The 23,386-nt window shown below is 45.1% G+C and overlaps 1 long non-coding RNA gene and 1 pseudogene across 1 annotated transcript in view; one reads left to right on the top strand and one right to left on the bottom strand.

The window, feature by feature from the left end:
- Window positions 1-3,978: 3,978 nt before the first annotated feature.
- Window positions 3,979-4,872, bottom strand: LOC142656576 (UDP-glucuronosyltransferase 1A1 pseudogene; annotated as a pseudogene).
- Window positions 4,873-11,005: 6,133 nt separating this feature from the next.
- Window positions 11,006-23,386, top strand: part of LOC142655442 (uncharacterized) — a 28,543-nt gene continuing 16,162 nt past the window's right edge. Inside the window, exon 1 of the long non-coding RNA XR_012849491.1 lies at window positions 11,006-11,056. This is a non-coding gene — a long non-coding RNA (uncharacterized LOC142655442). The remainder of the gene's footprint in view (window positions 11,057-23,386) is intronic.

Here is a 23,386-nt window from a genome sequence, read left to right as displayed (position 1 = left end):
GCTGAAGTTCATGTGGTCAGTGTAAGTGGGGAACAATCTTGGTACAGATGAAGGAGGGCTAGGAGTCTTAGAAGCAGAGCCGGCCCTAGGATAGATGGCGCCCTGTGCGAAATGATCTTTCGGCACCTCACCCCATCATGAAAAAAAAATGCCCCATAAAAGAATTATAATGCCCCTTTAGTGCCCCCATACAGTATAATAATAATATTTAATAATATAATATATTACAACCCCTTCAAGGATGCAGTATTTTGTCCTCTAATTGTGCCCACAGTATTATTCCACCTCTAGTACCCCTACACAGTATAATGTCTGCTCAGTGGCCCCCACACAGTATAGTGCCCCCTGTAGATTTTGCCATATAGCCTCCCTGTAGACAGTGCCATAATCCCCCACCTCCTTTTTGTAGATTGTGCCATACAGCCCCCCCACCACCCCCCCCTTGTCGACAGTGCCATACAGCCCCCCACCTCCCCCTTGTAGATAGTGCCCCCAAACAAAAATAAAAATTGTACTCACCTAGTCCCCGTTCCCATGACGAACTGAGCTGCTCTATGACGGGATCCTGTAGTCTAGAACAGAGTTTCCCAACCTTTTCGGACTCGAGGCATCAATGAAAAAATAAAATCCTCAGGACCCCCCTACCAAAAATTGTTTCGAGAAAGACAGAAAACGGCTAAGAACAAGCACTACACTCGTATGGTACGTTCACACACGTTTTTTGTAAGGCAAAAAAAATCTGCCTCAAAATTCCTTCAGCAACTGACAGTGTTGTGTGACCTTTTTTTTGTGTTTTTTCTAAAGCTGTTGAAGCAAATGCAAAAGACGCAGGAACAAAAGCTCCAAACGGGCGACGCGGGTATTTACTATCTCCTATTAATTTCAATTGGAGGTCAGAGGCAGAAACCACTTGAAGACCATCAGCCCCCCACTCACAGAAAAATGACCATCAGCCCCCCACTCACAGAAAAATGACCATCAGCCCCCCACTCACAGTAAAATGACCATCAGCCCACCACTCACAGCAAAATGACCATCAGCCCACCACTCACAGATTCCCCCTGTAGGTAGCACCACACAGCCCCTTTTAGGTAGCGCCAAACAGCCCCTTGTGGGTAGCACCACGCAGCCCCCTTGTAGGTAGCGCCAGACAGCCCCCTTGTAGGTAGCGCCACACAGCCCCCTTGTAGGTAGCGCAATACAGCCCCCTTGTAGGTAGCGCCACACAGCCCCCTTGTAGATAGCGCCACACAGCCCCCTTGTAGATAGCGCCACACAGCCCCCTGTATAGAGCGCCACACAGCCCCCTGTAGAGTGCGCCACACAGCCCCCTGTAGGGAGTGCCACACAGCCCCCTGTAGGGAGTGCCACACAGCCCCCTGTAGGGAGTGCCACACAGCCCCCTGCTATGGAGTGCTGCACAGACCCCTGGTAGGGAGTGCCGCACAGCCCCCTGAGAGGGAGTGCCACACAGCCACCTGGTTGGTAGTGGCCCACAGTCCCCTGGTTGGTAGTGGCCCACAGCCCCCTGGTTGGTAGTGTCACACAGCCCCCTGGTTGGCAGTGCCACACAGCCCACAGCCCCCTGGTTGGTAGTGCCACACAGCCCACAGCTCCCTGGTTTAGTGCCACACAGCCCCCTGGTAGGTAGTGCCACACTGCCCACAGCTCCCTTGTAGGTAGTGCAAGGACTACGAAATGACCCTGATAGCTGGCGGGCAATAGACATTCAAAAAAGGACAACTGTGCAGGAGCACACAAAATACCCAGCTTTCCCGGCTATCAAATAAATGTGTGGAAATAACCTAAGATATAAGTTTTATTTAGTCTAGCTAAAGGATTAATCCTTTTAGCTAGATTAAATAAAAGTTATATCTTAGTTTATTTCCACACATTTATTTGATAGCCGGGAAAGCTGGGTATTTTGTGTGCTCCTGCACAGTTGTCCTTTTTTGTAGGTAGTGCCACACAGCCCACAGCCCCCTTGTAGATAGCAACCCCCCCCCCCCTTCCAGTATAGATAGCGCCACTGTATCTCCCTGAAGGAGCGGAATCCCCGTGTGGCCGGGGATTCCACTCCTGGAGCGTTCCTTGATGTCTCTGTCCATATATGGACAGTGACATCAGGGGAAACTCCTGAAGCGGAATCCCCGTCCACAGCGTTGCCGATGCTGTGACCGTCGATTCCACTCCAGGAGAAGCTCCTGTCGTCTGTGTCCATGACATCATTGGCTTCTCATGGAGTGGAATCCCCGGTCATAGCGTCTACAACGCTGTGACCGGGGATTCTTCTTCAGGAGCTTCCCCTGATGTCACTGTCCATATATGGACAGAGACATCAAGCAGCGCTCCAGGAGCGGAATCCCCGGCCACACGGGGATTCCGCTCCTTCAGGGAGATACAGTGGCGCTAGTAGATAGCAGAGCAGAGCAGAGCAGGGAGATACAGCGGTAACGACGGCCACTAAGTGAAGAAGTGCCCGGGCGGAAAGTCGACTGCCTAAGGCCGGCCATGGGTGCAGTTAGCGAGTGGCACCTGACCCACTGGTAGTTGCAATGGCGCGGGGATACACACACCCGCTGGCGCCCCTCTTGCAGTGTGGCGGCTGACGCACTGTGCGACCGCACTGGTCGAACGTATCTAAGGCCGGCCATGCTTAGAAGCCTCCTGTTCCATTCCAAAAGGAGCTTTACGCATGAAGGAAACAGAAGGTATGGTGTTCAGCTACTATTTCACCACAAGGAAACACAGGATCACTCAACATGGCATCAAATTTCACTTTTTTTTTTCCAATTTCTGGATGATAGTCAATTCTGAAGAAGGTACCTGCATGATGTTTGTATGCAACTGGTTGGATTAGATAATCCTTTGTACAAGTTAACTACCTTCTTTATGAAAGATGTTTGAACAAAAACTTGTTTGCTTGTGAATTTGAGCTGTGATTCGTTAAATTCTTTATGGAAAGGCAAGCTCTATGTTCTTATTGTATAATCATCCACATCATATAAGTGAAAGCTGGGTCTAGAACAACAACCACCACTATCTAGTGAGCTCTTTCATACAACTTTTCAACCAAACTACGCATGTCAATGACTTCCTATGACACCACCACCAGTAATTTGCCACCATTAATGCAATAGTGTCCTTGCACAAAGTAGACTCTGGTAACCTTTTTATACAACTTTTTCAATAAACTATGCGTGCTTAGCCAATGACTTCTTTCCTCTGGCACCACCATTAAGTAAATGAAAATTCAGAAAAACAAGAACAGATATTTAATAGAATCATTCTTAACATATTTCTCATAATTTTGATTGCAATGTGAGACAGGATAGGGTTGAAGGAGAGAAGAATATTAAGGAATGAATTACTAGGCTGTTTTTGGTGTATTTTCTCTAATTAGTGTGTTGTCTAGGTCCCATGTACTTTAGTTCACTTTGTGCAAGAACAGAAGAAATGTACATAGGGCATTACCACTTTTTTTTGTGTCAGGACATAATCTATCCTTCATCCAGAAACCTGAAATCAGACCCATCTTTGACTATAAGGCAACTGGCTATGGCAGAAGCCCTCCCTGTCCCTGACTTGGTCTGCACACATGTGAACACGACAAAATAAATTAAAAAATAATGACACTTTCTGATGATAGTGCCCCCTTAATCTTTCTCTAAATGGACTCATAATTTAGCAACCTAATACTATAATACTTCATTAAAGCTTCATGCAACACCATACTGCTGCATAATATGCTATATTCTTCTTTATAATATTACATTTGGCAATGGCTACCATGTCATATTCCCATGTAGCGCAAAAGCCAGAGATTTCCTGCACTGTAATTCACATTTGCTGTTGTTACTCTTGTATGTCAATTGCAGAGAAAATTTACATAGCTACTTACATCCTACTCTACTGAATTGTATCTTTTTTGGATGATGAATCTTGTATGTCCTTTTCTATCATCCCAAGAACACATACTTACAATGCTGAAACTTTGACAACAAAGACAATTTTTACCTGGTTTAGCAGTTTCGTATTGGCACAGTTGATGCCTCCTATAAAAACCATATTGGGCATAACAGGCTTGGAAAACTCAAAGACAAAGTCATATTTAAGAAGCCAAATTGAAGCTCTTCTGTAAAGGTCCATAACACTGACATCTCGTCTCAAGAACTCTGAGGCCACTTTGGCATAAGGAGAGTACAATATATCAAATATTACACAGTCAAAAAGCCTTACAAAATTTTTTTTCAGTCTCTGAATGAAGGTCACGCGATCTGTGTAAGTGGTAAATAATTTGGGTACATAAGAAGGTGGGCCAGGAGACTGACCTGCTACTTGTTCTATCCCAACAGAAGTGCCACTCATGAAGAACACAGAAGGGATAGAGAGGTATTCAGCAATTATCTCACCACATGGAAACACTGGATCACTCAGTATGGCATCAAATTTGCCTTTTTCCAAATATTGGAAGAGTGTTTCATTCTGAAGAATGTTCTTGCAGGAAGTTAGAAGCCAACTTGTTACATCTGTTATTCTTTTGTATACTAGCTGTACCTTCTGAGGAATTGTCTTATGTTCGAACACTTCTTGACTCACTTGCTTAACAAGGTCTTCCATATTTTCTTTACAGAGAGGCACATAGTAGGTTTGCACTTCATAACCCAAAGTTTTGTCAATGAGATTTGTTTCGGGAGCGATCACAACAATTTGGTGACCTCTTTGGAACAAGCTATCTACCAAACCTTGCATGCTGAGCCAGTGGCTTCCTTCTTGTAGCACCACAAGCAGTCTACCACTTTCTGAAAAATTGAAAGTAATCAGGAAAAATAAAATATATGCATCCCAGGAATGACAAAACTGCCCACTCATATCTGCTGTTTGGTCTATAGCACAAAGCTTTCTACTAGAGAAATCTAACAAGAAAGGTGTGTACTTGCAGTGGGAAGGCTTTTCATTTTGTTTCACTGTTTGTTTTTAATGATAACACAACAGTAAAATGCAAAGGTTGACAAGCTCCTGCAAGGAGAGAAAACATTCTAAAAATTCCAAAGAAAGTGTTTTTGGCAGCGTTACTGCAAAAACATTCCAGAAGAGCAGTCATTCTGTAGCTGGGGGGCAACACAGCAAATGTAAACAAAAAACTAACTCCACCCCAGACCCAAGATGGATTAAGGGATATTCCTGATATATACAGTACATACTCTCACCTCTCTCTTGCAGCTGATGCTATAGTTGAATTGTCCTTACCTGACCCGTATAAAGGCCTTCACAAATAAAAATAACTTGTGGGTCATCAGACAGAGTCTACAAACTCTCGATAATTTTTTTTAGTCAAAACCAGGCGGGAATCCTCAAGAGAGGGAAAAGTATAAGGCCTCATGGAGAAGGCTGTATGGTGGCTCATGGAGTCCTATGGGGGAAAAGTATCTATATAATAAGGCATGTGATGGAGCAAGCCACTGGTTTTCTTTTCTCTGTGATTACGACAAAAGTTTAACAGAAAAAAACCTCCATATGGAGATACAGTAATGCAGTGGCAGATTAAGAAGCCTATAAACGAATAATAAACGAAGATAGAATTCTCATGGTGCCACACACTGTGCCCCTAAATATAGTAGCACCATACACTGCGCCCCTGAATAAAATAGTACCAAAGCCTGAATATAATTGTGTCAAACACTGTAAAGCACCACAAAGTGCCCCCAGTATAGCGCCACACACAGCTCCTACAGATAGCGCCACATACAGCCCTTGTAGATAGTGCCACACTCACACCCCTGTAGCTAGCGCCACACATACCACCTGTAGATAGCATCACACACAGCCCCCTTATACGCAATGATGTCAACGCGCCGATATCATCCCGCCGCCTGCATAAAAAAATGTCCGAATGGTGGGGAAAGGAACCGACGGTTCTCTTGCCTTGCCAGCAATGTCCTTTGGACGCGGCTACAATTGATTCCAGGGGCCTTCAGTTTGGTCGCTGTTTTTTCACGGTTCCCAGCAAAAATTTGAAAAAACTACGATGTGGTCTTTGGGCGGCCATGGACCCCCCAGGAGCTTTGGGTCCCGGGTGGCCGCCCGTAACGGACCTATGGGGATCTGCCACTGGTTTAATGCGCCTTTAGAACAAGAATGACTAAACATGCAGCTCAGGAACAAACACAAAATTGTTTCAGACAATGCTGGTGTGGATATATTCGCTTAAAGCAACATGACTTCTTAATCACAAAATGGATTCTTTAGGCTACAAGATGGATGCCAGATATACACTGCTGTCCTTGTGAAAAGCGGTTTTCCCCTGAAGTACTTTTAAGAGATGTCAGTCATGTTATAACAGTGTGTGTAGTATGGGTCTAACACTTGTCTAGACAACGAGGCATTCCCATTCCTGTTATCAATGGAGATGTGCTGCTAATCTCCAATTAAATTAATTCACAATCACATAATCGTATGTTCTTTCCTCATTAGCTACATATTTGCAGGGCACAGAATATGGAGACATTGCTAGCCTATGGAGCTATTCACATGAATATTATTACACTTATTATAACACATTTCCATATGATCATTGAATATGTCCTCATAGAAATATCTGAGTCAAGCTCAGTAGTGGTTTTAAGTTTTTAAATCCTCAACATTTACACTTTGAAGACTTGTCATCAGTGGCGGATTATCATTAGGGCGAACCCCCTCATGCCCAGTGGCGTCGCTAGCACCGGAGGGAGCCCCGGTGCCAGGACCGCACCTGTCAGGCGAGGGGAGCTTCGCTCCTACTTAGCAGCCGTGGTCTGTGCTGCTTTAGAAGCTCCCCCTCCAGCCCCCCTTCCCTGCTCTAAACATCTCTCCTCTGCTGCTAGCTGTCGGGACATGGGGAGGGGAGACTGTCGGCGGGCTCTGTTCTGTGAGCAGGAGAAGAGCTGCAGTGAAGACATAAAAGGTAAGTGCATGTGTGTTTAATGTCCATATTCATGTGTGTTTAATGTCCATATTCATGTGTGTTTAATGTCCATATTCATGTATGTTTAATGTCCATATTCATGTATGTTTAATGTCCATATTCATGTGTTTACAAGGTGTACTTTGTGTATAATGTGCATACTCGTGTATAATGTGCCTACTTTGTGTATAATGTGCATACTCGTGTGTACTTTGTGTACTATGCATACTTTGTGTATAATGTGCCTACTTTGTGTACTTTGTGCATAATGTGTGTACTTTGTGTACTGTGCGTACTTTGTGCATAATGTGCGTACTTTGTACTGTGCGTACTTTGTGCATAATGTGTGTACTGTGCGTACTTTGTGCATAATGTGCGTACTTTGTGCGTACTTTGTGCATAATGTGCGTACTTTGTGCATAATGTGCCTACTTTGTGTACTTTGTGCATAATGTGCGTACTTGCGTACTTTGTGCATAATGTGCCTACTTTGTGTACTTTGTGCATAATGTGCGTACTTTGTGCATAATGTGCGTACTTTGTGTACTGTGTGTACTTTGTGCATAATGTGCCTACTTTGTGTACTAGTGTTTAGGTAGTGTTAGCAATAGTTACGGCGCGGCAGGGTGGTGGTGGAGAAGGGGGGGCCAAGTTTGGGTAACAGCCCAGGGCCCATGGTCTTCTTAATCCGCCACTGCTTGTCATAAACGTTTTTCTGGTAAAAAAAATAATCTTTAGCCCCTTGAAGACCTAGCCATCTTTGACCGTAAGGACCCAAATAAGTGTTTTGTTCAGCATCCCAGCAGTTATTACTTTTTTATTTTTAGAAATCTCTGAGACCGTTTATTCTCCAACTAAACTAAAATTAAATATATGAGACATTCCCTTTAAATCCTTCCCATTTAGGCTATGTTCACACGGAGTATTTTGCAGGAGGAATATCTGCCTCAAAATTCCGTTTGGAAGTTTGAGGCAGATTTTCCTCTCCCTGCACACCGATTTTCGCGCCGTTTTTTGCCCGCAGCCATTGAGCGCCGCGGGCATAAAACACCGCGAAATACGCTTTCTCTGCCTCCCATTGAAGTCAATGGGAGTTCAGAGGCATAAACGCCCGAAGATAGGGAATGTCGCTTCTTTTTCCCGTGAGGCAGTTTTACTGCTCGCGGGAAAAAGACGCCAACGCCTCCCATTGAAATCAATGGGAGGCATTTTAGGGCCGTTTTTGACGAGTTTTGCGACGCGGTTTCCGCGTCAAAAAACTCGGCAAAATACTCCGTGTGAACATAGAACACTTAGAGAAAAAGAAGTCATTACGCCACAGGTATGATAAAAAATGAACAAATTTTATTAGGACATACAATACAAAATACTGATATATAAAATTCAAAGGAGAGTCCGAAAAAAGAAACGCAGTGTGGTGGCTTCAAGAAAAATAGAAATTGGGGTATCAAGCCCACCAAAACAGAGTTCCCTGGCAGTAGTTCACTGTCTGATATGGATCACAGGTAACACAGTCTAGATAATATGATACGAGCGTAACTGCAACTTAATGATGACAGCAAAGTTATAAAAATTACAAAGAGAGAGAAAGTCACTCAATGACCATATGTTTCAAAGATTGCCCAAATACAAAAAATTACATAGTCAGTTTACGCTTTAAATAATAGGAGTAGACCAGGATCAAAGTGTCGTAATCAGAACAGAGTTGCCAGAAAGAGAGTCAGGTGTGCATAGCCTGTATAGATCGCAATAGATCTGTATGTAGCATAAAGGATATTAAGGTATGCTTACCCATAAAGATGAACGTTGTAGTGGCCCCACACTGCAGCCTGAAATGGTAGCGCCAGGGGCGTAACTAGGAAAGACTGGGCCCCATAGCAAACTTTTGACTGGGGCCCCCCCTCCCCTGGGTATCACACAACCCCCCCCTTGTAGATAGTGCATCCCTATAGATTCCGCCACACAGCGCCCCCTATAGATAGCACCATACAGCCCCTTGTAGATAACATCATACAGCCCCCTTGTAGATAACGCCATACAGCCCTCCCCTGTAGATAATGGCATACAGCCCCCCCCCCCCTGTAGATAACGCCATGCAGCCCTAAACTCCCCTGTAGATAACGCCATGCAGTCCCCAACCCCCCCCCCCCCCAAAAAAAACGGCCTGTAGTTTGTCCTACAAAAGACATGCACTCCCTATCCACAGGATAGGGGATACATGTGTGACCGCTGGCAGCGATAAGGAGACCGGGGGACCGAAAGTCCCCCAAAGTTCTTCCATGACAAACCTCGGACTTCCGGGGTCTGCGCAGTTCAATAAAAATGAAAGCTCCTTTGCATGCATGCATGCGCACAAGCGTGACCGGTGCACAAGTCATTTCTATGGAGCTGCCGACAGACTCCGGAAATCCGAGGTCTGTCATGGAGAACTTCAAGGGACTTTCGGTCCCCTGTTCTCCTTATCGCTGGGCGTCCCAGCGATCCCACATGTATCCCCTGTCCTGTGGATAGGGAATGCATGTCTTTTGTAGGAACAAGTATTAATTGTGGAAGGGGAAATAAGGGAAAGACTTGTGGTTCAATTGAAGAATTGGAAAAAAAAACTACTTTATTTATAAACAAATATTATGAATATTTAAAATTATCCAACGCAGGTCCAATTGTATTGTAGTGCAGATGACCCCCAATCCTACACTATTAACCCCTTAATGACCGCCGATACGTCTTTTTACGGCGGCCATTAGTGGGCTTTATTCTAGAGCGCCGCCAAACTACGTCGCTGCTGTAGAATAAAGTAAACAGAGCAGGGAGCCGTGAAATCTCCCTGCTCTCAGCTGCCAGAAGCAGCTGAGGGCTGGGGGCGTCCCTGCTCTGCCGGGTGAGATCGATATTAGTATCGATCTCACCTGTTTAACCCTTCAGATGCGGTGCACAATAGCGAGCACCGCATCTGAATGGTTTTGCAGAGAGGGAGGGAGCTCCCTCTCATCTCACTGACACCCGGCGATAAAATCGCCGAGTGTCTGTGTCTTCTATGGCAGCCGGGGGTCTAATAAAGACCCCCAGGTCTGCCTGCAGCGAATGCCTGCTAGATCATGCCGCAGGCATGACCTAGCAGATGCCTGTCCGTTTTAAACGGACAGGCAGTAATACACTGCAATACAAAAGTATTGCAGTGTATTATAATAGCGATCGGAGGATAGGGAAGTCCCCTAGTGGGACTAGTAAAAAAGAAAAAAAAGTTTAATAAAGTTAATTTAAAAAAAAAAGTGAAGAAAAAAAATGAAAAACCCAGCTTTTCCCCTTACAAAATGCTTTACTATTAAAAAAACTACAATAAAGCAGAAAAGTTACACATATTTGGTATCGCCGCGTCCGTAACGACCCCGACTATAAAGCTGTTACATTATTTAACCCGCACTGTGAACGCCGTAAAAAATAAAATAAAAAACAATGGAAAAATTGCTGTTTTCTGTTAATCCTGACTTAAAAAAAATGTGATAAAAAGTGATCAAAAAGTCGCATCTACTCTCAAATGGTACCAATAAAAAGTGCAAGTCGTCCCGCAAAAAACAAGACCTTATACAGCTATGCCGACGCAAAAATAAAAAAGTTACAGCTCTTCGAATGTGACAATGGAAAAATCTAAAAAATGGCTTGGACATTAGGGCCCAGAATGCCAGCAGGGGGAAGGGGTTAAAGGACACAATTTGCCTCATAAATTGTATGTTATTCAATGTTGCTATCTGGCAGTGAATTAGTGTAAAACAACCAATAAATATTTCTGCCAAGAGTATCAGTGCAGGTTGCAAGGGAAGATAGTATCAATGTCTGAATGTCTCCCTTTTATATTAGTTGAAACATGCTTAGACCCTTATTTGTGTCTATGTTATTATAGACACAAAGTGACATTGAGTTATAGAGTTTTAGGTCATGTCACATTAAGCTGCCTTCTCCCTTGTATAGGAGCTGGAGCAGCTGTGAGCACGAGGAACGCACTGACTTAGTTATCAGTGCCGTCACCGATGCGCTGCAGCCACTGAGTGTCAATCCTCCACACTGCCGAGGACGGGAGGAGCGACAGGCAGCAGGAGAATGAAGCTCCCGGGCTGTGTGAGTGATATGAGCCGCTGACGTGATCCAGAGCCTCTCGTAGTGTGAGAGGTTCTCAGCTGTCAGTGATGCACGATCACCTGACAGTTTCTCTTGTTGCCCTTCAGTGGCGTCGCACTGTAGCAGCCATAGCGGCTCGTGCCGGCGGGCGGCACGGGCCCCCTCATGCTGCGGGCCCCGTAGCAGCCGCTACGGCTGCTACAGTGGTAGTTACGCCACTGGGTAGCGCCCCGACGCGCGTTTCGGCAATCTAGCTTCCTCAGGGGGTAGTGTGTTGGGTACTGACATTGTCATGCTTTTTATATGATTAAGTTAATGATGATTATAGGGCTCCGGTGTCCGTCCTCCAGTTCCGGTCTACGGCGCATGCGCGGGAATCTGACTTGAGCCGCGAGATCCCTGCTATCTGTCGTCACGCTCGCAGTGCGCCTGCGTGCTCCCGAGGACGCGTGTCCATGGAAACAAGGCAGGCACAGTGCGAGCGTAGAGACGACAGAGAGCTAGGGCGAGGCTCCCAGATTCACTCGCAGCATGCGCAACCCCGGGACGCAAGGAGGTATTGAGATAAATATAAAGACATAGTCTGTGCTTGGGCTATAAGTGTAACTAAAAATATAAAAGTTATGATGTTGTGTTGCTTCCTAAAGAAAATGAAGAAGAAAAGATAAATGAAAGAAGGGAGAGGGGAGGGGAAGGAAGTGAAACGAAAAAAGAAATAGAAAGGAGCCAGAAAAAAACGAACCGAAAAAAGGGAAAAAGAAGGAAAAAAGAAGAAGAAACTGAAGGGAGAAAAAATGAAAAAGAGAAAGAATCGCGGGACGCGAAAAGACAACGTAAGTGCAAGTGTACAGAGATACATAACCAACAATTAATTGTGACAATTTTGTAAAGGTACATCTTATGACACACAGATGTATAAAAATATATCATACAGTAAAATATAGTGATACTAGAAAGTGCTAGTACCGTGATAAGTAAAAAAGCTACTAAATTATTGTAAAACACATAAATATCAAGTGAAATAAGAAGATCATGAATAACATGAATCGAAGACGCATATAAATAAATATATATATTGCGATAAGTGAACCACAAAAACAAACAAACAAAAAGCAAAAAAACAAAAAAACATAATAATAATAAACAAATTTAAAAGAAATATGCATCATTTTAATATAAAGCTATTGGGAAGCAAAAAATCACAAAAAGTAATATCTTACTATTTAACAAACTGATAATAGATAAGAAATACAAAAATAGACTATAAGATACACTATAGACCAATATAATAAATATAGTAGAACTCTTCTTGTCCGTGGTAGTTAATCGATACATCGGAGATGTAGTTACATGGTATATCGAAAGGACAGCAAGTTGGAATCACCCGATCTAAACATGACAATACAGAAAGAGCAGGCATTAATAACAGTTAAAAACACTTAAAATTTAAGGGGAAATTGATGTGAAAGAGATTTGCTAAATGAGTCACGTAGTATTCAGAGAGGCAACAAAAATGCTACAAAAAGGCAGAGAAACTTAGATTTTCATTGAGACCGTGAGGGGTCATGGTACCCAATGTAATAATCCACCTGCACTCTTTTTGTGCAAGTATCTTTTTGACATCTCCACCTCTGACACCGCAATGTATCCGGTCAATACCTCTTACACGGAAGGTTCTGGGATCACATCCATGTTTTAATTTAAATTGTCTTGGGATGGTTTTTAAGGTCGTCAGGTCAACTACGTCTTTTGCTGCAGATATGTCCCGTACATGTTCTCTCACCCGCAGTCTTAATTGCCTGGAGGTTAGACCCACATAAACCTTAGGGCAATCACATGTGGCATAATATATCACGTGAGTGGTACTACACGAGATATATTGCAAAATTTTGAAGCGTCTATCCGTCTTGACAGAGTCAAAAGTTGTGGTCCGCAGGATATTCGGACACGCTATGCAGTCACCACAAGGAAAACAGCCTTGGACCGGGCCTCTAGCCGAGAAGGGGTTCTTTCGTTTGGGGACATAGTGGCTCTGTATAAGGATATCCTTCAAATTCCTGCTTCTTCTTGCTGTCATTTGAGGATGTGGAGGTAGGGCTGGACCACAACTTTTGACTCTGTCAAGACGGATAGACGCTTCAAAATTTTGCAATATATCTCGTGTAGTACCACTCACGTGATATATTATGCCACATGTGATTGCCCTAAGGTTTATGTGGGTCTAACCTCCAGGCAATTAAGACTGCGGGTGAGAGAACATGTACGGGACATATCTGCAGCAAAAGACGTAGTTGACCTGACGACCTTAAAAACCATCCCAAGACATTTTAAATTAAAACATGGATGTGATCCCAGAACCTTCCGTGTAAGAGGTATTGACCGGATACATTGCGGTGTCAGAGGTGGAGATGTCAAAAAGATACTTGCACAAAAAGAGTGCAGGTGGATTATTACATTGGGTACCATGACCCCTCACGGTCTCAATGAAAATCTAAGTTTCTCTGCCTTTTTGTAGCATTTTTGTTGCCTCTCTGAATACTACGTGACTCATTTAGCAAATCTCTTTCACATCAATTTCCCCTTAAATTTTAAGTGTTTTTAACTGTTATTAATGCCTGCTCTTTCTGTATTGTCATGTTTAGATCGGGTGATTCCAACTTGCTGTCCTTTCGATATACCATGTAACTACATCTCCGATGTATCGATTAACTACCACGGACAAGAAGAGTTCTACTATATTTATTATATTGGTCTATAGTGTATCTTATAGTCTATTTTTGTATTTCTTATCTATTATCAGTTTGTTAAATAGTAAGATATTACTTTTTGTGATTTTTTGCTTCCCAATAGCTTTATATTAAAATGATGCATATTTCTTTTAAATTTGTTTATTATTATTATGTTTTTTTGTTTTTTTGCTTTTTGTTTGTTTGTTTTTGTGGTTCAATTATCGCAATATATATATTTATTTATATGCGTCTTCGATTCATGTTATTCATGATCTTCTTATTTCACTTGATATTTATGTGTTTTACAATAATTTAGTAGCTTTTTTACTTATCACGGTACTAGCACTTTCTAGTATCACTATATTTTACTGTATGATATATTTTTATACATCTGTGTCTCATAACATGTACCTTTACAAAATTGTCACAATTAATTGTTGGTTATGTATCTCTGAACACTTGCACTTACGTGGTCTTTTCGCGTCCCGCGATTCTTTCTCTTTTTCATTTTTTCTCCCTTCACTTTCTACTTCTTTTTTCCTTCTTTTTCCCTTTTTTCGTTTAGTTTTTTTCTGGCTCCTTTCTATTTCTTTTTTCGTTTCACTTCCTTCCCCTCCCCTCTCCCTTCTTTCATTTATCTTTTCTTCTTCATTTTCTTTAGGAAGCAACACAACATCATAACTTTTATATTTTTAGTTACACTTATAGCCCAAGCACAGACTATGTCTTTATATTTATCTCAATACCTCCTTGCGTCCCGGGGTTGCGCATGCTGCGATTGAATCTGGGAGCCTCGCCCTGGCTCTCTGTCGTCTCTATGCTCGCACTGTGCCTGCCTTGTTTCCATGGACACGAGTCCTCGGGAGCACGCAGGCGCACTGCGAGCCTGACGACAGAAAGCAGGGATTTTGCCGCTCAAGTCAGATTCCCGCGAATGCGCCGTAGACCGGAAACTGGAGGACGGACACCGGAGCCCTATAATCATCATTAACTTAATCATATAAAAAGCATGACAATGTCAGTACCCAACACACTACCCCTTGAGGAAGCTAGATTGGCGAAACATGCGTTGGGGCGCTACCATTTCAGGCTGCAGTGTGGGGCCACTACAACGTTCATCTTTATGGGTAAGCCTATCTTAAAGAGGCTCTGTCACCAGATTTTGCAACCCCTATCTGCTATTGCAGCAGATCGGCGCTGCAATGTAGATAAGAGTAACGTTTTTATTTTTAAAAAACGAGCATTTTTGGCCAAGTTATGACCATTTTTGTATTTATGCAAATGAGGCTTGCTAAAGTCCAACTGGGCGTGTTTAAAGTAAAAGTCCAACTGGGCGTGTATTATGTGCGTACATCGGGGCGTTTTTACTTCTTTTACTAGCTGGGCGTTCTGACGAGAAGTATCATCCACTTCTCTTCAGAACGCCCAGCTTCTGGCAGTTCAGACACAGCGTGTTCTCGAGAGATCACGCAGTGTCGTCACTCACTTCCTGCCCCAGGTCCTGCATCGTGTCGGACGAGCGAGGACACATCGGCACCAGAGGCTACAATTGATTCTGCAGCAGCATCGGCGTTTGCAGGTAAGTCGATGTAGCTACTTACCTGCAAACGCTGATGCTGCTGCAGAATCAACTGTAGCCTCTGGTGCCGATGTGGCCGACACGATGCAGGACCTGGGGCAGGAAGTGAGTGACGTCACAGCGTGATCTCTCGAGAACACGCTGTGTGTCTGCACTGCCAGAAGCTGGGTGTTAACGAACAGAATTGGATGATGCTGATTCGTCAGCATCATACACTCCCATTCCTAACGACCAGCTAGTTAAAGAAGTAAAAACGCCGCGATGTACACACATAATACACGCCCAGTTGTACTTTTACTGTAAACAGCCCAGTTGTACTTTTTCAAGCCTCATTTGCATAAATACAAAAATGGTCATAACTTGGCCAAAAATGCTCGTTTTTTAAAAATAAAAACGTTACTGTAATCTACATTGCAGCGCCTATCTGCTGCAATAGCAGATAGGGGTTGCAAAATCTGGTGACAGAGCCTCTTTAATATCCTTTATGCTACATACAGATCTATTGCGATCTATACAGGCTATGCACACCTGACTCTCTTTCTGGCAACTCTGTTCTGATTACGACACTTTGGTCCTGGTCTACTCCTATTATTTAAAGCGTAAACTGACTATGTAATTTTTTGTATTTGGGCAATCTTTGAAACATATGGTCATTGAGTGACTTTCTCTCTCTTTGTAATTTTTATAACTTTGCTGTCATCATTAAGTTGCAGTTACGCTCGTATCATATTATCTAGACTGTGTTACCTGTGATCCATATCAGACAGTGAACTACTGCCAGGGAACTCTGTTTTGGTGGGCTTGATACCCCAAGTTCTATTTTTCTTGAAGCCACCACACTGCGTTTCTTTTTTCGGACTCTCCTTTGAATTTTATATATCAGTATTTTGTATTGTATGTCCTAATAAAATTTGTTCATTTTTTATCATACCTGTGGCGTAATGACTTCTTTTTCTCTGAGGGTATGTTCACACGGCGGGGGTCCGTAACGGCTGAAATTACGGGGATGTTTCAGCCTGAAAACATCCCCGTAATTTCAGCCGTACCGGCATGTGCAGGCGCTTGAACGCCGCGTCAAATACGGCCGTAATTAGCGCTGCTATTCATTGGAGTCAATGAATAGCGGCTCCAATTACGGCCAAAGAAGTGAGGGTATGTTCACACGGCGGGGGTCCGTAACGGCTGAAATTACGGGGATGTTTCAGCCTGAAAACATCCCCGTAATTTCAGCCGTACCGGCATGTGCAGGCGCTTGAACGCCGCGTCAATTACGGCCGTAATTAGCGCTGCTATTCATTGGAGTCAATGAATAGCGGCTCCAATTACGGCCAAAGAAGTGACAGGTCACTTCTTCTACGCGGGCGTCAATTTACGCGCCGTCATTTGACAGCGGCGCGTAAATATACGCCTCGTGTGAACAGACAAACGTCTGCCCATTGCTTTCAATGGGCAGATGTTTGTCAGAGCTATTGAGGCGCTATTTTCGAGCGTAATTCGGGGCAAAAACGCCCGATTTACGTCCGTAAATAGGCCGTGTGAACATACCCTGACAGGTCACTTCTTCTACGCGGGCGTCTATTTACGCGCCGTCATTTGACAGCGGCGCGTAAATATACGCCTCGTGTGAACAGACAAACGTCTGCCCATTGCTTTCAATGGGCAGATGTTTGTCAGCGCTATTGAGGCGCTATTTTCAGACGTAATTCGGGGCAAAAACGCCCGAATTACGTCCGTAAATAGGCCGTGTGAACATACCCTAAGTCTTCTATGATGTAATGAAGTTTGCTATGTTACTTATATACAATGAGGCGCTTGGACACTTGTTAATGGCGCCTAACTTGCAACCCAACCTGGTAAGTCCTTATATTTAAAATCCGTGTGAACATAGCCTTACACTTCCAAGAAATATCTGATTAAAATGTCATGAAAGTGTTTTAGGTGAAATCATCTTATAAGAGGATGTTGGCGGCTGCGTCTACCTTGGTTATTTTGTAGAAATGTCCAAACAGTGGGAATTATTTCGTATAACTTAGGTGAGGGATACTTATAGCTATTTGTCATAATATCTGAACATGTATTGCTTAATCTTCATAATAATGTCTAAGTTACATTCACTAAGATGTAAGTAAGCAGCCCCCACTTTCCAGCAGATATGTATATGCCTGAATGTCTTGTGCAGAGCAACCTGTCACTATATTCTTGCACACAAAGACAGTAAGACAAAACCACACAAATATAAACTTCAGGTAAAAGGAAATCACAGCTATCAATGTTTGAACTCTTATACCATCATATGATCTAAAATAAAAACCAATCACATCATAATAACCATATTTTTATTTTATCACTGTCACGGGGACCATGGGATGAATCAGTCACGGAGACAGAAAAAAGAAGTGTGAACCCACTTTGTCACCAAGAGATTTGACGTAGGGCTAAACCGGGGAGCGGAGTCTAATGAAACCACTGGCTTTCACTCTTTAACCTATATAGGGATCTGGACTTTGCTGCAGGGGAACACAAGGTTGCTACACCCAGAGTAGTCTCCCTTTGTGATGGCCAATGTTAGAATGGAGTGCAACTCACGTACAGTAAGTGTAGTCAGGTGTCGGGAAAGTTCAGGGTAGGGAGCAAGGTTCGTCAAGCCAGAGGTCAGGGCAGGGGACATAGGTTTGTCACGGGTCACTAGCAAGAGGTCAGTGTAGATGGCAGGCAAGGATCAAATGATACAGGCAGAGGTCAAAAACAGGAATTCCAACAAAGGAATAGCAGATAAACACTAGACAATCTTTGGCAAAATTGCTCTGGCAAGGAGCACAGGGAGGGGAGGGCCGTTTATACCCAGAAAAAGCTAGGTGGATTATTTTGGCCCACGCTGGCCCTTTAAGAGAGAGAGTCAGTGCGCACACTAGGACCCAGAGCAGAGCGTCGATGGTGACGGAGGCCGCTAGAAGCTGACTTCGGCGTAGAGGTCAATTTAGCTTGATCCATTTGAAGTACCTGATCAGAGATAATATATCCAATTAAAGGCAGACTGGATCTCTCGAAAATAATTTTTTCAGGCTTGGCATAAAGATGATTCTTTCTTAGACGTTGCAAGACTAGACATATTTGCTTACGATAAGTGTAGAGATCTGGGGAGAAAACGAGAATGTCATCCATAAACCACAACGTGGCTGTATAGGAGATCAATGAATATGACATCAACTAGTTCTTGAAAGACAGCAGGAGCATAACTGAGACCAAGGCATAACCATCTCTTGTGTTAAATGTGGTTTTCCATTCATCTCCTTCCTGGATACGAATCAAATTGTAAGCACCCCGTCAATCTAACTTGGTGAAAATCTTGGCTCCTTGCAAATGGTCAGAAATTAATGGCATAGGGTATTTGTTCTTTACTGTGGTTTCAATTAGCTGCGGTAGTCAATACAAGGCCTTAAAGGGGTGTTCCACTATCGGACAACTGATGACCTATCCACTGGACAGCCGGACCCTGCACCGATCAGCTGCTCCGGCTGTCTCCGGGCGCCGGATGTTTTGAACGGTATGCAGTAGTTGGAGCCGGAAGCAAATGGCATCGGAGAATTCTTTTTCTGTCTGCCAACCGAACAAAAGTTCTCCCCGGAGGGATATTTCTAAGCTGCAGAGGATTGGCGGTGACAACGCAGGATGGGTCTATGATCGTCTGAAGGGACTCCACCATGTCTTCCGTCTCAAATGATCTGGACAGGGCATCGGCCCTCACATTCTTGTCAGCGGGACGGTAGTGGAGCAGAAATTGGAAACGGGTGAAGAACAGTGACCACCTGGCTTGACGAGGATTCAGTCTTTGAGCGGACTGAAGGTAGGTGAGGTTCTTGTGGTCGGTGAAGATCAGGATGGGGTGAGCAGCGCCCTCCAGAAGATGTCTCCACTCCTCCAGGGCCAATTTGATAGCCAGTAGCTCCCGATCTCCAATGGAGTAATTGCGCTCAGCAGAAGAAAACAGTCTTGAATAGTAGCCACATACAACTGCCTTTCCTTTGGAGCTCCTCTGGAACAGAAGTGCGCCTGCACCAACAGAGGAAGCGTCCACTTCTAGTGAGAACTGCCGAGATACGTCAGGGTGATGGAGGATTGAAGCTGAAGTGAAGGCTTTCTTGAGGCTAATGAATGCGGACTCTGCCTCTGGAGTCCATACCTTGGCGTTCACACCCTTCTTGGTAAGGGTAGAGATGGGGGCTGTCAGAGAAGAAAAGTTCGGAATAAACTGCCGGTAGAAATTGGCGAAACCCAGGAACCGCTGTATGGCCCTTAGGCCTTGAGGACGTGGGCATTCCAGGACAGACTTTAATTTCTCAGGGTCCATCTTAAGGCCTTGATCCGAGATGACATAGCCCAGGAAGGGCAAAGACCTCTTTTCAAAGGTGCATTTCTCTAACTTGGCATACAAGCGATTCTCTCTTAGTCGCAGAAGAACTTGACGAACATGCCTCCGATGGATCATCAGATCTGGGGAGAAAATTAGAATATCATCGAGATAAACTACAACACACATATAGAGGAGATCTCGGAAGATAGCATTAACGAACTCCTGAAATACTGCGGGAGCGTTACACAGTCCGAAGGGCATCACTAGGTATTCGTAGTGCCCATCGCGGGTGTTAAATGCCGTCTTCCATTCGTCACCCCGGCGAATCCAGATTAGATTATAGGCCCCCCGCAGATCTAGCTTGGAAAAAATTTGGGCTCCTCGTATGCGATCAAGTAGCTCGGAAATGAGTGGCAACGGGTATTTGTTCTTGACCGTGATCTGATTGAGACCACGGTAGTCAATGCAGGGTCGGAGAGATCCATCTCTCTTTTTAACGAAGAAGACGTGGCAGAAGACACTTGACGTGGCAGATGACACTTGGCGTGGCAGATGACACTTGACATGGCAGATGACATTTGACGTGGCAAATGACACTTGACGTGGCAGAAGACACTTGACGTGGCAGATGACACTCCAACGCTGGTAGGCACAGGAACTAGAACAATACGGAATACAGGAACGGTAACAGGGCACGGGTAACAGCTGGAACGGGAGACACAAAGGGACCATTGCGAGACAGACTGGGAAAGACTAACAACGCTCAGGCAAGGATTAGAAGGCCAGGGGCCTTCTTATAGATCAGGAAATCATGGCAGTTGATAGTGATGACGATTTCCTAATTGCGCGCGCTGGCCCTTTAAGGCCGGGCGCGAGCGTGCGCGCGCACCCTACGGGACCCAGCCGAACGGAGCGGAAGTGAGCGCTGGCATCTCCTAGGAGGGAGACGGAGACCAGCGCTCACAGATCCATGGCTGCGGGCGTCGGGAGGTGAGTAAACCCGACGGCCCGCGGCCATGGACGATACAGTATCCCCCCTCTTATGCCCCCTCTTCTTGGGGCCAGAGTGAGAGAGGAACTTTTTAATAAGAGCAGAGGCGCTGAGGTTCTCTTCTGGCTCCCAGGACCTCTCCTCAGGACCAAACCCTCTCCAGTCCACCAAATAGAAAGTCCTTCCTCCTACCCTTTTGCAGTCCAGGATCTCCTTTACCTCGAATACATCAAAAGGACCGCTGGGAGCAACTGTGGAACTAGAAGTCTTGCTGTAGCGGTTCAGGACCACTGGTTTCAGGAGGGACACATGGAAGGAGTTAGGGATTCTGAGGGTAGGAGGCAGCCGCAGCTTATAGGAGACAGGGTTAATTTGTTGCAGGATCTCGAAAGGACCAAGGAACCTGGGAGCAAACTTGTATGAAGGCACCCTCAAGCGAATGTTCCGAGAGGACAACCAGACTTTAGTCCCAGGAAGATACTGAGGCGGCTCTCTTCTCTTGGTATTTGCCTTTCGCTTCATGCGATCCACCGCCAGCAAAATAGAGGACCGGGTCTGTTGCCAGATTTGCAGGAAGTCCCCATATGCAGAGTCAGCAGCGGGTACCTGAGATGAAGTTGATACAGGAAGAGGAACTCTGGGATGTTGACTGTACACAATGTGAAACAGATTGGAAGTGGTGGACTCACTTGTGTGGTTGTTGTAAGAAAACTCGGCCCATGGAAGAAGCTGTACCCAGTTATCGTGCTGTGAAGAGATGAAGTGGCGGAGATAATTTTCCATGATCTGGTTGATCCTCTCAACTTGCCCATTGGACTGGGGGTGATAGGCAGAGGAAAAGTCCAAACTCACATCCAGGAGTTTACAGAGGGCTCTCCAGAACTTAGAGGTAAACTGAACCCCCCGGTCGGACACAATGTGAAGAGGCAAGCCATGCAAGCGAAAGATGTGCTGAATGAAGAGACTCGCCAGTCGGGGAGCAGAGGGTAGGCCGGTCAGCGGGATAAAATGTGCCATCTTAGAGAACCGGTCCACCACCACCCAGATGGTGTTGTATCCTGCTAAGAGTGGAAGGTCTGTGACGAAGTCCATAGCGATGTGCTGCCAGGGGGCACTGGGTACAGGCAGAGGTTGAAGCAGGCCGGCAGGCTTGGAGTGAGTCGCTTTATTAGAGGCACAGACCGTGCAAGCAGAGACAAAGTCCAGAACATCCTTAGGTAGCGTGGGCCACCAAAAGTGACGAGCAATCAGGCCTTGGGTTTTACGGACACCGGCATGCCCAGCTAGTTTAGAACTGTGTCCCCAGCGGAGAATTCTTTTTCTGTCTGCCAACCGAACAAAAGTTCTCCCCGGAGGGATATTTCTAAGCTGCAGAGGATTGGCAGTGACAACGCAGGATGGGTCTATGATCGTCTGAAGGGACTCCACCGTGTCTTCCGTCTCAAATGATCTGGACAGGGCATCGGCCCTCACATTCTTGTCAGCGGGACGGTAGTGGAGCAGAAATTGGAAACGGGTGAAGAACAGTGACCACCTGGCTTGACGAGGATTCAGTCTTTGAGCGGACTGAAGGTAGGTGAGGTTCTTGTGGTCGGTGAAGATCAGGATGGGGTGAGCAGCGCCCTCCAGAAGATGTCTCCACTCCTCCAGGGCCAATTTGATAGCCAGTAGCTCCCGATCTCCAATGGAGTAATTGCGCTCAGCAGAAGAAAACAGTCTTGAATAGTAGCCACATACAACTGCCTTTCCTTTGGAGCTCCTCTGGAACAGAAGTGTGCCTGCACCAACAGAGGAAGCGTCCACTTCTAGTGAGAACTGCCGAGATACGTCAGGGTGATGGAGGATTGAAGCTGAAGTGTAGGCTTTCTTGAGGCTAATGAATGCGGACTCTGCCTCTGGAGTCCATACCTTGGCGTTCACACCCTTCTTGGTAAGGGTAGAGATGGGGGCTGTCAGAGAAGAAAAGTTCAGAATAAACTGCCGGTAGAAATTGGCGAAACCCAGGAACCGCTGTATGGCCCTTAGGCCTTGAGGACGTGGGCATTACAGGACAGACTTTAATTTCTCAGGGTCCATTTTAAGGCCTTGATCCGAGATGACATAGCCCAGGAAGGGCAAAGACCTCTTTTCAAAGGTCCATTTCTCTAACTTGGCATACAAGCGATTCTCTCTTAGTCGCAGAAGAACTTGACGAACATGCCTCCGATGGGTCATCAGATCTGGGGAGAAAATTAGAATATCATCGAGATAAACTAGATTATAGGCCCCCCGCAGATCTAGCTTGGAAAAAATTTGGGCTCCTCATATGCGATCAAATAGCTCGGAAATGAGTGGCAACGGGTATTTGTTCTTGACCGTGATCTGATTGAGACCACGGTAGTCAATGCAGGGTCAGAGAGATCCATCTCTCTTTTTAACGAAGAAGACGTGGCAGAAGACACTTGACGTGGCAGATGACACTTGGCGTGGCAGATGACACTTGACCAGGCAGATGACACTTGACGTGGCAAATGACACTTGACGTGGCAGAAGACACTTGACGTGGCAGATGACACTCCAACGCTGGTAGGCACAGGAACTAGAACAATACGGAATACAGGAACGGTAACAGGGCACGGGTAACAGCTGGAACGGGAGACACAAAGGGACCATTGCGAGACAGACTGGGAAAGACTAACAA

The sequence above is a fragment of the Rhinoderma darwinii genome, chromosome 6, assembly GCF_050947455.1.
Source record: "Rhinoderma darwinii isolate aRhiDar2 chromosome 6, aRhiDar2.hap1, whole genome shotgun sequence".
NCBI classification, from domain to species: domain Eukaryota; kingdom Metazoa; phylum Chordata; class Amphibia; order Anura; family Rhinodermatidae; genus Rhinoderma; species Rhinoderma darwinii.
Note: the sequence above shows the minus strand (reverse complement) of the source record. Positions and strands in the feature narration are given on the sequence as shown.